General features: G+C 37.4%; 1 long non-coding RNA gene across 2 annotated transcripts in view; it reads left to right on the forward strand.

Annotated features, from left to right (window-relative positions):
- Positions 1 to 17,256, forward strand: part of LOC122230743 — a 37,850-nt gene extending 20,594 nt beyond the window's left edge. Inside the window, exon 3 of one of the 2 annotated variants that reach the window (XR_006207810.1) lies at positions 14,846 to 15,209. This is a non-coding gene — a long non-coding RNA (uncharacterized LOC122230743). Of the gene's footprint in view, positions 1 to 14,845; positions 15,210 to 17,096 lie in introns of those variants that run through there. The other variant, XR_006207809.1, reaches the window with a different exon arrangement.
- Positions 17,257 to 17,725: the final 469 nt, after the last annotated feature.

Raw genomic sequence — 17,725 nt, forward strand, 5'->3', positions numbered from 1 at the left:
GCCATTTCCACTGAGGAGTGGTTTATGTAGATGGGGAACAAAAAATCCAAATTTAATTTGCTGGGGCTGCCATAAAAAAGTATTACAGACTGAGTGGCTTAAATGGCAGAAATTTATTTTCTCCTTGTTCTGGAGGCCGGAAGTTTGAAATCTAGGTGTCAGCAGGGTGGTTCCTTCTGAAGTCCTTGAGGTAAGGATCTGTTCCAGGCCTTTCTTCTTGGCTTGTAGATGGTCACCTTCTCTCTGTGTTTTCACATTGTTTTTCCTCTGCAGGTGCCTGTCCAAATTTCCTCTTCTGATAAGAGCACCAGTCAGATTGGATTAGGGCCCACCCTAATTTTAATTTACTTAAGCTCTTTAAATACCCTGTCTCCAAATACAGTTATATTCTGCAGCACTGAGATTTAGGTCTTTAACATATAAATTTGTTGGGGGTGGGGGGGAAGGGGAGATACAATTCAGCCCTTAATAGTGGCTTTCCAGCTTTTTGATACTTATTATTATGCTTAAAGGCAATTTCTAGAATGATTTGAGTTGGTTCTTTTCTCCATTTCCACAAACTCTGAAGCCAGTAGTATAGAAAAAAAATATTTTCATAATATTTAAGATACTGTTTCATAGGAATCCTGAATGCCACTATAAAGTCTTTATATCCCCTTCTAATGAATGAAAGTAAGGGAATTTCAGAGGACTGAGATAGGATTAATTGTATGATAGACCACATGTAATTGTAGCCTTCTATATTGAGAAGTGGTGGTTGAGGCATTTTTCAAAGATGACTGGCTGTACTTGTTTTCCCTCATAATAATAAATACTCAATCACGTAGTCTTGTCACTGGAAGTATGTGTTAACAATTTTGAATTAAGGTTTTGCCAAGGTTCTGATCACTCAAATCTTTACTACTGAAATATTAATCAGGACACACTATGCTTCCTAGTGTAAATACCTTGAAGGAGAAAATAATTCCTAAATATACAAAGAGGTAACTTGACTGTCTATGTTGTATCTTGTGTCACTTCCCTCTGTGTTAATATTTGATAAGGTGTTTCATTTATATGAGACTTCTAATGCATAACCAAATCACCTCTTTGGGAAAACTTATGAATAGTACCAAAACACTGCATATAGTAGCTAATATACTCTATCACTCTGTTACACTCTCTGAAAAATAAAATGTGGATCTTCAAGATGGCACAGAACAAAGGCTAACACTTCTTGAGCTTCATTTCTTAGAAGGCTTACCATATATGTAAACAGTTGACTTTTGTTTTTATTACGTGACCAATGATTTCACTAAAAACCTGCACAATTCAGTTTTAGCTGTGGGTTCAGTTGACCTTTGTATTTACCTGTGTAGGTGGGCATTTGACTTGTGGTAATGTATTAGGATTTCTTGTTTAATATTAAGGAAAATTTCTAGGAGAAAATACATGTGTATTAATGCTGAATGGATTGGTTTTTTGGGTGTCTTAGTCAGGCTTTCTATACAATGAGATGTTATGTGATTAATGAATCCTGAATGTGGAGCTCTTTAATTCTGAAATCACCATTAAAAGCCTTTCTTAGTTGAGCCCAAGCCAAAGTGTTCTCATTGCTGCTTTTCTAAAAGTTCAGGTGGGGGGGGGGGGGGCCCACCAGTTCACACTTTTTATAATGAGGGAAGAACATTTTGCCTACCTTATAAAAATGTGATTCAGTGTCATTCCTTAACATTGGATTTTAAAAATTGGATAGTTTAAATAACAGTAGCAGTGAGCCACTTTTATGGGTATCCTATAATTTTATAATTATTAATCTAAAAGTAAAGTTCTGTTCTTCTTTCTTTTGGACAAGCCTACACAGTACGTCCTATCCTAGACACAAACTACATAGTGAGTTGAATGGATTCTCCCATAGCCTTTGAGATATATTATGAGGTCTTACCCGTTATCATCTCTCCTGAGTCATATCTGAATTTTATTTTGTGCATTTTGGCTGGTACCGGTGGTATAGGATATACCATAATATAGATTATCTCTATTACTATATTTATTACTAGACGCAACCAGTCTTCTTTTTTCCCTTTTACCTCTCTTTGCTCATAGGATGTACTATATGTAGTCATATACTTTGAATTAATATATTAGAAATCACAAATCTGTTTTGTACTTTTTAAGTTGTTCAGTACAGGCTTGTACTAGGATAGTTAATAAATTTAGTATTTTACAAAATTCAAAAAAGAGTATACACAGAAAAGTAACCTTGAGGCTTTCCTGCTTTCCTAAAGCTCTTCTACTAAGTATATTCGCTCCTTACAATATGCATTCTGAATCAGTCCATATGTCTATATTGTGAAAATATTTCTTCCTTGTCTCTTTTTTGCCTTTCAACTTTTTTATGGTTTTATTTTATTTTTTTGAGTTTTAGTTCCACAGAAGATTTAATCTCAGTGTGTTCAAGTTTATTAGTCTTTTATGACTTTTATGTCATACATGCAAACACATTGGTACTTCTACATTATATATGTTATTTTACACTTTTTTACATTAGTGTTTAGTCATTCTGGAATTAATTTTTATAAATGGTGCTAGGTTGAGATTTAACTTTAGTTGTAAAAATTACGAATGAATGTTCAATTTCTCACATGTAAATATACGATTATTATATGGTTTTCCTTCTGTAATCTCTAATGTGACGTGTCATTGCAAACTATTGCAAGTGGCCAAACAGCATACATATCAAACCTGCTGGGGCAGTATTTGCAAGGGAAAGCTTCGAGGTATAGGTGTCAGTACCTCAGTGGTGAGTCACCATTGCCTTATTCCACTCTGAAATAGAGCATAGCAGCAGTCTCTTTGGGCCATGTGACAAATTCCATTGGACAGACCTTGACCACTGAACTATGAAACTTTTAGTGAGTAATTGGAGAAACACCAGCTCCTCCCCTGGCATGATCAAGGACCAGAATACAGTAGTAATATGATGCGGCACAACTTTGATTTCAGCACTGTCCTGACAGCATGGCATTCAGGGTTGATGAGAAGTCCCAGCCCAGCTGAAATCTAAGACCTATGGTTATAGACACAAGATGCTTCAAGTTAGCAAGATTTGCCATGCTAGTAGGCCATATCAGTATACATGATTAATTGGGTTAACATCAGCCCCTTCCCTGACATGAGAAATGGTTGGAGGTGGCAGTGGGGCCGAAACATTATGGTCGACCAGTATTGATTACATCAGGCTCTGGCCATAGCCTGTTTCTGTGGAGCTTTGTCAGATGCCACATTTTTGGCAGGCCATCTTGCAGAGGAACAGTGTTATAACTAGTTAACTTTTACTTTTCATTGCCTATTTGGCCAAGATCACTTTTTTCCCTTAATATTCTAATAGATGCACTTTACTTTACAAATCTGATCTGCTTTAGCTCAGATTTTTAAGATCTTTCCTAAATGAAATTGCCATAGTTTTTTTTTCTTTTCTTATGTTCTCCTTATCTGTCTTTTTAAATTTCCTTTTGAGTTAAAAATATGCAAGGTATCTTCTAGGAGCTTTTAAATTTTTCTAATGCTCTATTTATATTTATAATATAGTTTATTTCTGAATTTTCTCTTTTTATTCTTTTTTTTTTTCAATGTTTATTCATTTTTGAGAAAGAAAGAGCATGAGCAGGGGAGGGGCAGAGAGAGAGGGAAACACAGAATCCAAAGTAGGCTTCAGGCTCTGAGTTGTCAGCACAGAGCCCAACGCAGGGCTCGAACCCATGAACCACGAGATCATGACCTGAACTGAAGTTGGATGCTTAACCAACGGAGCCACCCAGGTGCCCCTGAATTTTCTCTTTTTAAGGAACCAGCTTTTGTTTTATTGATATCAGCTAAAGTTTGTCCCCCAAATTCATATGTTCAAGCCCTAATTCCCATTGTAGCTGTATTTAAAGATGGGGCCTCTAAGGAAGTCATAAGGATTAGGTGAGTTCCTAAAAATGGGGACCTGATCTAATAGAATTAATATCCATGTAAGAAAAGACACCACAAAGCCCATCCTCTCTCTCTCTCTGCACATACACTGAGGAAAGGCTACCCAAGAGAAAGGACATAGTAAGAGGAAGCCATCTACAAACCAAAGACTTCCAGTCTGCAAAACTGTGGGAAATAAATTTGTTCTCTGTTGTTTAAGACTGTTATTTAAGCCACCTTAGTCTATGGTATTTTTTTTTTTTTTAGTGGAAGTTTATATTGATCAATTCTATTGGTTCTTTATTATTTGTGTTTTTTTCTTGCTTGTTTCCTTATACATCATTTTTTTTTAAGTTTGGGTTGCATTCTGTGAAAAACCCTTATTAGTTCAGTCTTGTAGCTCACTGATTTTTTTTAACCGTCTTGACAGTCAGCATATTGGTTTTTTTAAATTTCAGTGGTCAAATTTTAAATTTCTATGATATTCTGTTATTTCTTCTTAAGTTTATTCCTTTTGAGAGAGAGAGAGAGAGGGAGGGAGAGTACACACACATGTGTGCACAGGGGAGTGGCAGGGAGAGAGAATACCAAGGAGGCTCCACACTATCAGTGTGGAGCCTGATGTGGGACTCAAACCCACGAACCATGAGATCATGACCTGAGCTGAAATCAAAAGTCAGATGCTCAACTGACTGAGCCAACCAGGCACCCCTCGGTTATTTTTATTAAAAATGCATATCCTTTTATATCTTTGTGAAGTTACTAGGTATTTTAAAATACTATCCTTTTTACATTATTAAGCTTATATTTTATGGGTAATGAGTTCTTCCTTTTGTTGGGCTTGTTTCTGCTCTTTCATTATTGGCTCTTCTTTTTGATTATTGTGATTGGGTGCTTAACGATGTATTTAAGGTTGTTTATGAAGTCCCTGTTTACTTTAGCTTTTCTCCGTATATGGAAAGAGGAGTGAAGGGACAAAACCTCTGGATGGAGTGGTTCAGTAGCTGCTTCTGGGTAGTAACAGTTCTCCATTCTTATTGAGGTTGCTAGCCTCCTTAAGTTCCCATTTTACCTCTTTCCCCCCAGCATCAGCTATTTCTGCTCTTCGTGACAACAGACATCTCTGTTGCTTGCTGCCTGGCCCAAAGAAAGATGACGCTGTAATGCTCCACTTAAGTACTCCAACCAGTCACTCTTGGTTGTCCAGATCCCTCCTGTAGTCATCATCTGACAGTTGTAGGCTTAGCACATCCCTGGACCAACTTCCACCTTTATAGGCATTTTCTTCTGTGCATGTTTTGGGCTGTGGCTTCCTTCTCTACTTTTTTTTTTTTTTTTTCATGAAAGGATTCCTCATAGTGTCTGAAGACTGAAGATAAATACTGCTTTTCTTTATTATTATATTTTAAGAAATATGGCACAGTATACTCTTCTGTAATTTTTTGCCACTTGGGATCAGATGAAAAGGCTTGGCATATATTCAGTCTTCCTTCTTGAACCAGTGTCCGAGGTAGCTACTACATTCTAAAAATTGCTGTATTTTGATATAATTTCAGACTTACAGAAAAGTTTTATGAAGAAAAAAGAATTTTGGTTTATTTTATATTCAGCTTTCCATATCAAATATGTCATATATATATATATATATATATACACACACATGCATATATATATTTGGTAGATATATCAAATATATGCTTGAAAATACATATTGGATTATTTAAGAGTAAGTTGTAGTGATATTCCTAAAAATGGTAAAATAAGGAACTCTAAAAAAAATATGTCCCTCCACTAAAGCAATGTTTAAACCGACAAATACTGTTAGAATTAGCATCTTTGGAAATCTGGAATCTAATTTTGCAATCTAATAAAAAGTGAACAATACCTAGAAGAGTGCTTAATAAAGAAAGAAGCTACTAAATTTCAATAAGTGAACTATGTGACATTTTTAATTACCCACTGTATTATCAGGGTTCTCTAGAGAAGTAGAACCAACAAGATATATTTATATAGAGAGAAATCATTATTTTAAGGAGCTGGCTCATGTGATGTGGATTCTTGTGAGTCCAAAATCTGATGGGGTAGGCCAGAAAGCTGGAGACTTAGAGAAGAGTTGCATTTCAAGTCCAAAGTCTGCTGGAAAAATTCCTTCTTGCTTAGGGGAAGTTCGTTTTTGTTTTACTAGGGCCTTCAACTGATTAGATGAAGCCCACCTGCATTATGGAGAGTAATCAGCTTTATTCGACCATCAGTTTGATGTTAATCTCATCCAAAAAACATCTTCATAGAAACATCCAGAATAATATTTGACCAAACAGCTGGGTACCCTGACCCAGACAAGTTGATACATAAAGCTAATCATCAGACCCACCTACTGTCCCCCATTCCCCAGCTCACAGATGGCAGTAGGGATGGCAGCTTGCATTCTTGGTGCAGCTTGCTGGTGCCAGAGGGGTTGACCACACACAGCAAAGAATACAGCATTTCAAAGAGTAAGTTGCAAACATGATCCCTCTCTATCACTTGATATTCCAGTGTGCATTTCCAAAAACAAATTATTTTTATTATTACGTGACCATAATGTAGTTATCAAAGTCAGCAACTTAGCTTTGATGAAATACTATTACTATATGGGTACATTTAAAAAAATTTTTAATGTTGGGGTACCTGGGTGGCTCAGTCGGTTAAGCGCCCTACTTTGGCTCATGTCATGATCTCACAGTTCGTGAGTTGGAGCCCCGCGTCCGGCTCTGTGCTGACAGCTCGGAGCCCGGAGCCTGCTCCAGATTCTGTGTCTCCCTCTCTCTCTCTGCCCCTCCCCTGCTCATGCTCTGTCTCTCAAAAATGAATAAACATTAAAAAACATTGAAAAATTTTTTTAATGTTTATCTTTGAGAGGGATGGAGAGACAGAGCGCAAACAGGGGAGGGGCAGAGAGAGAGGGAGACACAGAATCCAAAGCAGACTCCAGGTTCTGATCTGTCAGCACAGAGCCTGATATGGGGCTCAGACTCACAAATGGCAAGATCATGACCTAAGCCGAAGTCCTACGTTCAACCGACTGAGCCACTGTATGGCGCCCAGCTATATAGGTACGTTTTAAAGGCCCTTGGTACATATTGCAAAATCTACCTCCCAAAGTTTCTACCAATTTATACTTTTGTCAGTAGTGTATAACAATTTCCAGTGATTCTTTACCATTTTATTTTTTTATTTTATTAAAAAAAGTTTTTTTTAATGTATGTATTTCTGAAAGAAAGAGTATGAGTGGGAGAGGGGCAGAGAGAGAGGGAGACACAGAATCTGAAGCAGGCTCCAGGCTCTGAGCTGTCAACACACAGTCTGACGCAGGGCTCGAACTCATGAACCATGAGATCATGACCTGAGTTGAAGTCAGACGCTTAACCAACTGAGCCACGCAGGTGCCCCTCTTTACCATTTTAAAATTGTAGATTTATGTTGCTGAATTGATATGCCACCTAGCATTCATTCTAATAGAGCCCCTATTTCTTTTTTCTTCTTCTTTTTTTTTTAAATATAGACCTCATCTCCCTCTTCTGTATTTTGGTTTTTCTTTTTCTTCATGGAATCTTCCTTAGGAAAAAATACAAAACAAAATTCCAACTCTGGGAATGTTGGGGGAACTTCCAAACTTGACTGTTCCTAATACAAAAGCGTTTTATTTGTTACTCTATTTGTTCTCTATTACATACATTTATTTTTTTAATTCATCTTTACAGCCTCTTTATGAAATAATAATTTTGGAGATAAAATTGTGAGAGGTTAAATGATTTTCCCAAAGTTCTATCACCAATAATTGGTAGATTCTGAACTCCTCTTAGACTTCCTGACTTCAGAGCTGATATCATATTGAGCTGGTTAGGTGGAAAGGACAGTGAAAAACTCTGTCAACATTTGCCCAAGGGAATTCATAGCTGCTTCATTTAATTGTCTTGAAGGTAGTGATAAAAGCATCTTTCATGAGAGACGATAGAAGGTATCAGACTGAAGACTCTGGATGGGGATCAAAGGTGATGAAGAGTGCTGGGTGTTAATGATTGGCAAGACATGTACCTTTTAGTCTAATATGCTTGCCAGGTAAAGGGAGATTATGTATGAACTGAAGACAGAATAAACAGTGAAAACCAGCACAGACAAAGCAAATAAGGTTTAGCAAGTTTTCAGAGCTGATGAGACTTAATAGCGCAGATGCGATGAACCGGTGGCTAATGAAATTTGGACTCTGATACATGGCTAAAAAGGACAAAGCATAGGAGCTGATAATCCAGCAGGGGGAGTCGAGGATTTTTGAGAAGAGCAGCCAGAGTGGAGAAATCAAGAAACATTAATGCAGAACTTTTTAGAGATCATCTAGCTTTATTTTCCTTACATTACAGATAAGAACACTGGGGCCCTCTGGAAATTACAGAGCTAGAAAGTTACAAAACCAAGATTAGAAACTACATTTTTTACACCAAGTCCTGATCTTTTTCTTTTGTCTCTTGAATATGATGAGATTATAATCCATAATATTAAAATTATTCAAATTCTCTTTGGAAATAGGTTCATTATTTCAGTCTTATGATCAGTGGTTATAGTGAGACATTATCTAGAAAATAGAAATGATGAAAATTGAAGTTATGATGCTAAAATGCCTGAAGCCTAAAGACCTTGATACAGATACTATTACTTTTCTCAAACCCAAAAGAGTTGCATCATCTGGAATAGCCTGTGGTTAAAAATGGAAACACTTCCTATAACAGCAGTGTCGGAGAACAAAAGATAATGACAACTCTTTTTTTTTCTTGTTTGGAAGAACAATCATTATTTTTCTCATTCACATACAAACAATAAAAACAATTTCTATTACAAGCAGTCATTTATCTTCATTCCTATTCTGTATGTATTTTTTCACACTGTCTCATTAAATTCTCATATTGTTCGGAACTCCTTGGATATGTTGTAATTTTACCATCTGGGATTCATCAGTCACAAGATACATATACATCGTAATAAAAATGGATGCTTCACAAGGATTCATATTGGCTATAGTCCATCTTAAAGGCCTTTGTTGTGTTGAACAATGGACTGTGTAATATTTCAATTCAGGAACAGATGATCTTATTTTGTAATTTTTTCCAACTCTACAACATTCTAAAGTAACATTCATGGAATACAGAAATCTTTGGAGAATGTATGTCAAATCCATGTGCAGTTTTCTAATTTTCTTTAGCTTCTAAATTTTACTTTAATGCCGCAAATATCCATAATAGTAATTATACTTCATAAAATTGTTTAAAACTGTTTAGTGGGGTTTTATAGATTTTAGTGGTCTCTTTTAAGAAATGTAATTTAACTAGTAATGCATGATAATGTATTGTTACAAATAAAATATTACTCACTGATCTCTTTTCCCTCTGTTAGCTAGATGCCCCACAGAAATATAGAAGAAATTGAGCGAAATTAGGGAAATGATATGAAAAATGCCTGCAAGTAAATTGTTATTTAGGCATTTGGGGATCAGAAAACAATGTTTCCATCATCAACTGCACTGCTGGAGATATAAAAATAATGTGTCTGTCCTCAGAGAGCTCACAGTCTAATGATGGGAAATATGCAATAACACTGTAATACGAACTAGAATGCTGTAAATATCACAAGTTAAAAGAACATGAAAGCAAACAGGGAGAAATTGCAGCTGGTTGGGGATATCAGAAAGACTTCTTGAAAGAGCTGGTATTTGAAGTGGATCTTGAAAGTCAGCAATTTACAAGTTAAGATAGAGTAAGGAGGATAACATGAGCAAAAGTATAGAGACAGACACACTGGGTATGTTTGGAAAATATCAAATAATGTAAGAGTGGATGTAGTTTGAAAGACTTATAGAAGAAAGTAACACTAGCCCTCATTTAATGAGCATGTACTATGAACTCTGCTTTTTGCTACCTAGTCGATATGCATTATTTTATTGAACTTTAAGAACATGCCATGAGGTAGGTACTAGTATTATTCCCACTTTTTAAATGAGAAGATATTAAATGATTTGCCCAAAGTTATACAACTATTAAGTTGATGTTCTTGGATCTTAATCTAGGCCTGACTGGTAATAAACCCAAACTCCTAATCACTAAAATATAAAGTTATATTGTGGAGATTTCAAATATAAAATGGGGATCTTATTTCCAGTAATGTTATCAATAGAACACCGTGTGTGTGTGTGTGTGTGTGTGTGTGTGTGTGTATGCAAAAGGACCAATTTTTAAGAGTTTCTAAGATTAACCTATTATCAATGAGTTGAAAGAACACATTTGGGGAGAGAAAGTAGACTAGCTGGTTAGTAGACTAGCTGAGTGTGCCAATGAACTGAGTGGGTTTGTAGGTTAGTAGCATTGAAAAGGTGGGAACACACAGAAACTTAATTTTTTTTAAGTTCTAATAAAATGACAGCCATTTTTAAAGTTTATTTATTTATTTTGAGAGAGAGAGAGAGAGAGAGTGAGCATACATGCACAGGGAGGGGCAAAGAGAAGAAGAGAGAGAATCCTAAGTAGGCTCAATGCATGGCAAATAGCCCCACGCGGGGCTTGATCTCAGGAACCATGAGATCGTGACCCAAGCCGAAATCAAGAGTTGGACGCTTAACCGACTGAGCCACCCAGGCACCCCACAGAATGACAACTGTTTAAATGGAGGGGGTGAGGAGGTAGGCAGTTTCAAAGATGACCCTGGGTGAGTGAAATAGCAATGATGGGGAAGAGAAACTTCTGAAGGAAAAGAAAACTCAATTTGGCCCAAGTTACAGGGTGCCTGAGCAGCATCCAGGTGACAGTGTGAAAATTACTTGGAATGTAGGTGTGAAGCTGAGACTTGAGGTGGAGATTTGGCAGCTATTTGCATAGGAAAGAGTGTCAAAGCTATTTGAGTGAATTCCCGAAGATGAGAATGGAAAGATAAGTTTGAAGACAGAACTTTGAGAAAGGCCTACATTTAGGGACTATGAGGGGAAAGAACTAGTAAACGAATCAGTAGTGGTTAGACGAGCCTTTAAGTTTAAGAACAAGCCTTATGACTAGGTGATTAGAAAATCTCTTGTCTCTTTTAAAAGAACACAATAAAAACCAGATGGTCAGTTATTGAAGTAGATGCCTAGGATTTCTGGCAACTAGTTGATACTCTGACTTTCTGTTGTGTGGCTCTAGAACTTTTCTCTAAGGAACAGACCCATAACTTTAAATTGTCTATCTAGCAGACCCATAGGCATCTTAAACTCAAGATCAAAAAGATTGTATTATTGTTATCCCCCAAAGCTCAAGCTTGCTCCGTATTTATGTTCTCTTTTTTTAAAACTATTTGAATTTTAAACTGTTTGGTTATTAAACCTATTCAGTTATTAACTCCACTGTTCATTTGCCCCAAACAGAAATCGCAGATTGATCTGCCACTATCCTCCCTTTCTTATCATTAGGACTTCCACTTCCAAAACCAACATATATTTGATTATTGCTATAGACTGAATATTTGTGTCCCCCCAAAATGTGATGGTGTTAGGAGGTGGAGCCTTTGAGAGGTGAGTAAGTCATGAGGGCTCTGCCCTCGTAAATGGAATCAATGCCCTTTTAACAGAGACCCTGAGAGATACCTTGTCCTTTTTGCCATATGAGGTTATGCAAAAAAGCAGCCATCTATGAACAAGGAAAAGGGCTTTCACCAGACAGTGAATCTGCCAGCACCTTGATCTTGGACTTCCCAGCCTTCAGAATTGTGAGAAATAAATGTATGTTATCTGTAAGTCACCTAATCTATGGTACTTTTGTTATAGCAGCCCAGATGGGGTGCTGCTCTAAAAATGTGAAAGTGGGTTTGCAACTGAGTAAGATTAGATTAGATTAGATTAGATTAGATTACATGATTAGAGAGGCTGGAAGAATTTTGAGGTTTGTGCTAGCAAAAGCCTACCTTACAATGAACAGCCCGTTAAGAAGGGTTCTGTTGATAACCCAGAAAGAAAAGAGAGCTACAAAGAAAATATTTGGCTGGATATTTGGCTGAAGAAATATCTAAGCAAAGTATTGAAATTGCAGCTTAGCTTTTCTTTATTATAGTAAAATGCAAGAAGAAAGAAAAGACAGACTTGTTCATCAAAAAGGAAGAGGAACTTAAAAGATTTGGAAAATTCTAAGCCTGTCCGTATTAAAAAGAGTGGGTGAACTGTTTGGGAGAGAATACAAAGGATGTGGCCAAACAACCATCTGATAAGGAAATGAGCCATCAAAACTGAATTTAGGAGCTATTGTTCAAGACAATGGAAGAAGGCAATTTAGTGATCATCCTGCTCTGCCACCCCCATTACAGAGCCAGAGCATAAAGGTCTGGGAGGCTGAATGATTTCAAAGGAAGGGCTGAGGGCACTTGTGGGACTGTGTTTAGCCTTGCCTGGAGAATTTCCACTCCCTGCGTTTGTACCAAGCCCCGTGATTGCCCCAGGTGCATTTCCGGTGAATCTTTGTGGTGGGAGGCCCCAGTAGTTACCCCATCAGAAGGCACAGGCAGCAGATTTTGCTGCATCCATGTGGTGCTGTCCCGTGGCAACATCTCTGCCAGGGCAGAGTGCACAAGCTATGAGATCAAGGCTATTTCCACCTAGATTTCCTGATGCATGACCCAGGCAGAGAATCTCTGCAGAGGCTCCAGCGGAGCTGTGGGGCTGGGGTTGCCCTCATGAACACCTTCAGGCGATTCCAGCCCAGGAAAGACATGTGACTTTAACCTTTGAGAGCTATGGTCTGGTCTGTTCCAAGCAGTCATAGGGTTGGGGGCTGCCCAGAGGCATGGGGGGAAAGCCATCGATAGCCTTTGGGACCCAGCCCCTATCTGGCAAAACTGTGGGAGTGGGACCCCAGTGGGTCTGGGAAGCAGGACCACAGCTTGGACAAAGACAAAGAAGATTCTGCTCCAGCCTTAGGTTTTAGACTTGATCAGGACCTGTCATTACTTTCTTTCTTCTTTCTCCCTTTTGAAATTCTGAATGTCTATCTTATGTTGTCCTATCATTGTATTTTGGAAGCACATAACGTGTTTGATTTCACAGGTTCACAGCTGGGAAGGAATTGGCTCAGGATGAAGCCTGCCTTCAGTCTCGCCCATATCTGGTTTAGATGATTTTTAGATGAGACTTTGGACTCAGACTTTGAGTTGATGTTGGAACAAGTTAAGACTTTCAGGGGTTGTTGAGATGAAATAAATGTATTTTTCATTTAAGAGAGACATGAATTTTGGGGGCCAAGGATCAAATGCTACAGATTGAATATTTATCCTAATTCATATTGAACTTAACCCCAATACGATGGTATTAGAGGATAGAGCTTATGGGAGGTGACTAAGTCATGAGGGCAGAGCCTTCATGAATGGGATTAGTACCCTTATAAAAGAGACCCCAGGGAGCTCCTTTGTCACTTCTGCCATGTGAAGTTACATTTAAAAGACAGCCAGGAAGAAGGTTCTCATCAGAAACCAAATCTGCCAGTGCCTTGATTTTAGACTTCAGAACTGTGAGGAAGAGATTTCTGTTGTTTATAAGCCACCCATTCTATGTATTGTGTTACAGCAGCTTCAACAGACTAAAACAACGATCAGTTCCTATTATTCTTCCGGAAAGGTTCTTCTATTCCATCTTACCTTATACAACATCATACTGTCCTAATGAGGTCCTTGTCATGTTTTCTGTGTACTTTGTAGTAGCTTTCTTACTAGCCAATTAGCCTGCATCTAATTTCTTTGCTTTTTGATCCTACATCAAATACAGCTCTCAGAGCTATATTTCTATAACAAAACGAATGTAAAATAACATTGAAATAGTAAGTGCTATTATTTCATATACTAACAAAGAAGAAAAACTGCCTAATTAAGCTACAACACAATGCTTTCTTAATATGTAGGATTTTTATTTCATAATTAAAAAATTCTTTTGGAGATATTTAGACATATTCTTATCACATCTCACTTTTGAATAGACATAAAAAAGAATATAAATGAAATAAATTGGTTAAGGAATTCCTGAAACTTCTTTGTATATGAGTACTTTTCCTAAATAACTTTTCATTTTGATGTTGGTGTTTTCACACATCTTCTGTGCCATCAAAAGCATTGGTGAGACAATTTAAGAGTGCCTCACTGTTATCTGAGAGGTTTTCTTTCAAATCACAATACAGTGTCTCCAAGTTTGGATTCTGGTGTTATTCTGCCTTTATCTGAATATGCCAATGAAGGTTTTTGATCAAAAACCAGGACTTGGGGTGCCTGGGTGGCTCAGTCGGTTGAGCGTCCGACTATTCACTTCAGCTCAGGTCATGATCCTGCAGTTTATGATTTTGAGCCCTGCTTTGGGCTCCACACTGCTGACAACTCGGAGCCTGCTTGGGATTCTCTCTCCCTCTCTCTCTCTGCCCCTCCCCTGCTCACTGTCTCTATCTGCCTCTGTCTCTCTTTCTCAAAATAAATGAACTTAAAAAAAACTAGGACTGGGGCGCCTGGGTGGCTCAGTCGGTTAAGCGTCCGACTTCGGCTCAGGTCACGATCTCGCGGTATGTGAGTTCGAGCCCCGCGTCGGGCTCTGTGCTGACTGCTCAGAGCCTGGAGCCTGTTTCAGATTCTGTGTCTCCCTCTCTCTCTGACCCTCCCCCGTTCATGCTCTGTCTCTCTCTGTCCCAAAAATAAATAAACGTTAAAAAAAAAAAAATTAAAAAAAAAAAAAAAACTAGGACTCATTCTTGAATTAATATTGAATTTATATATATTTAGTGGTGGTATTTGTCTAGTCATTCCATGAGGAAACAACCATGTCTCTACACTTTTAGGTGAGTTTATACTTTAACTTTTATGTACAGACAAGGACATTTCTTTATGGCTTTAGGAGGCCGTTAATTGGAAGACACATGGTGATTTTCGAGATAGGAAAATGTGAAAAATGTGTACCGGAGAAATTCTGAAGTAAGTTGTCTGACTTTTGTGATGCTCTTGCTTCTAAACGATGGCTCCTCTCTGCCTCCAGAATAACTTCTATTAACATAACATGGTAAATAAGGCCCTTTACACTCTTGCTCTTAGATGTTTTCTTCAGCCTCACTTGCTGCCACTTTGTTTCCCTTAAGAAGTATTCTAACCATGCCTGGCAGCTCAGTATTTCTGTACATGCTTTGTACTTTTGCACCTTCATGCATTTGCTTGCAGTTCTTCTTATATATTCTTTGCCCTCTTCTCCGTGATGAACTCCTATATCCTCTCAGGCTCAGCCCAAAGGTCAGCTGTTTCATGCATCTTTCATGGAACCCTTCTGTCCCAAAAAGAATCATTTCCTCATTTGTGTTCTCACAGGGTTTTGTTCATTTATTCTAACATGTATCACCCATGTTACATTTATCCAGTATTTTATGGAACTTGGGTTTATCTGTGTCTCTGTCTGAACTCAAGAAGAGACATTGTTTTTTGTTCATCTTTTGCTCATAGTCCTGAAATCCATGCTTGACATTTAGTAAAAACTCAATTCATGAGTTTTTGAATTGAATTGAATTGAAATGAGTTCAATTAATTTGAATTAATGTTTAAAGTCAGTCATTTATTCAACAAATATCTATTGAGTATCAAAAGACTGTAATACATGGTACTGGGAGCTCAGTACAGGGTAATGGGTAGTACTTTTGTTATCTCCAGATGCGGGACCAAAGATTTAGAACGGTTAACTCATTTGTCTAGTAAAAAGTGGTAGAGCTCTCCGACTGAAAATTGAGTGTCTGTGACCGTTCATGAACTATTACCTTGAATGAAAGAACTAATAATGTATAGCCTGAACTTAAGGGTGTATAATTTTGGGTAAGTGTTTCTGTTTTTTATTTTCAAATTTAACTTTCGAATTTTCTTCTGAATTCTGTAGTTCAATGTCAGCTACATTATGAAATCAAACATTAAAAACAAGTCATGTAAAGCAAGTGTTAATGCTTAGTGTAGCTTTGCACATATCAATATCTTTATAATCTGTAGTGTGAACTACTTAGACATGATTTTATAGGGACACCCCCCCCCCCCGCCAAAGACTTTAGAAGTTTCCAGACTACATTGTTTTTCCCCCTTCATTTGCATCTTCTGTATGTGGTAGTAATTTTGAAAACCAGCAAAGTGTTGGAGAAAAGGTAATAGAGATAATGAGAATCTGGTTTGAAAAGAGTAAGTGTTTTGTAATCTGTATTATACATTCTATTAGCATGGATAGACTGTGTCAAATCTAAAATACCAAGAGGTTTAAGTTAGATGCAATTGAAAATGAGTATCACTATCATTTGAGTAATAATGACATTTTCTTAGTGTTAATTTATCTTCTCAATATTATCCACTGTGAGACCCAACTTCCTAAGAAAATCTGAAAACTTTATCTACCATTTAAAAGTAATCTTTTAATCCCTTTAACATTTTATAATAGGCTATCATAATGGATTTTCCTAAGCTTTCCATTGAAATGGTACCATAAACTTAGAGTGCTTTCTCCATTATAGCAGTCCAGTGGTTGCAGGATAGACAAAATTCTAGGCAATTGAGTGCTAGATAGCAATCATTTTTCACTTTCTTTCTTATCTCTTACACATTAATTATTTGCATTATTAGCATTCTCTTAAATATGTTGTTTCTTTGTAGAAATATTTTAAAGTGAATCCATTTTCTGAGGAATAACACCTGTTCAGTTAGTTAATTATAACTCGAATGAATTGCAGTATGGTAAAGGTAAATAGTTGAAGAGCACCTCTGTGAAACACTCTCATTTGTGGTACTTTCCACTTTTCCAGCAAGGCTTCACATCACATTTAGGACATATGACCTGCCTTTATATGATCTGAGTGAGGATTCTAACATCAATTTGATATTAAATATTACGTCCTGGTTTTCTTATTTATTAAATAAAAACAAATAGAAGTTCCTTGAATGAACTTGTAATGGATAATCTCATTATTTCTAGAACTGTACCCAACTCCTTGCCCTCAGCTAATGTGTTACATAATTTCCCAATAGGTGCCTTAGACTTAGAATCTTCCACACCTCTCTTTATATTTGATTTGGGGGTTGGTAGCTTTTCACCCGGTGGCCAACATCATGCTTTCCTACTGTTTTCTTTGCAGCTAACTGTGGGGGCTTATGGAGGATGGATGACTGTGTCCTGAAACAAAAAAAGAAAGCCTTGACAGGAATCACTTTAATTTCTTTTGTTTTTGATGACTAGATTTATGCTTCACTATTGTCAAAGTCCCAACAAGATAAAGATGTCTGCTATTACTACTGGTGTTTAGTATTTTCCTAGAACTAATGTAAAAGTAAAGAAAACAAAATACAAAGGATGTCAGCATGGTGGCAGAATAGTAGATTCCTTACTTTGCTTCCTCCCACAGATTCACTGAATAAACAGCTACACACAAATCAATTCCCTTGGAGAGAAATAAACTAGTTGAGTGACTCCTACACAGTAAGTGACTGAGAAAATACACACATTGAAAGGAGTAGGAAAGGTTGAGACACATTCATCCCATAAACTCCTGGCTTAGCAATTTGCAATAAGAAGGGAACCCCAACTGCCAGCTTTTCCCTGGGGAGCAAAGGGTTTGGATCACATGTCTAGCTCCCCAAATTTATTGTTGCTACACAAGGAATTGGCTCCCAAATCACCTAGCTGTGAAAGCCATTGGAGCTCCACATTCATGACTCCCTCGGGACCATATTAAACAAAGAGGAGGTTTTAAACAGAAGTGTGAGC

This window comes from Panthera tigris, chromosome C2 (genome assembly GCF_018350195.1).
Source record: "Panthera tigris isolate Pti1 chromosome C2, P.tigris_Pti1_mat1.1, whole genome shotgun sequence".
NCBI lineage: Eukaryota > Metazoa > Chordata > Mammalia > Carnivora > Felidae > Panthera > Panthera tigris.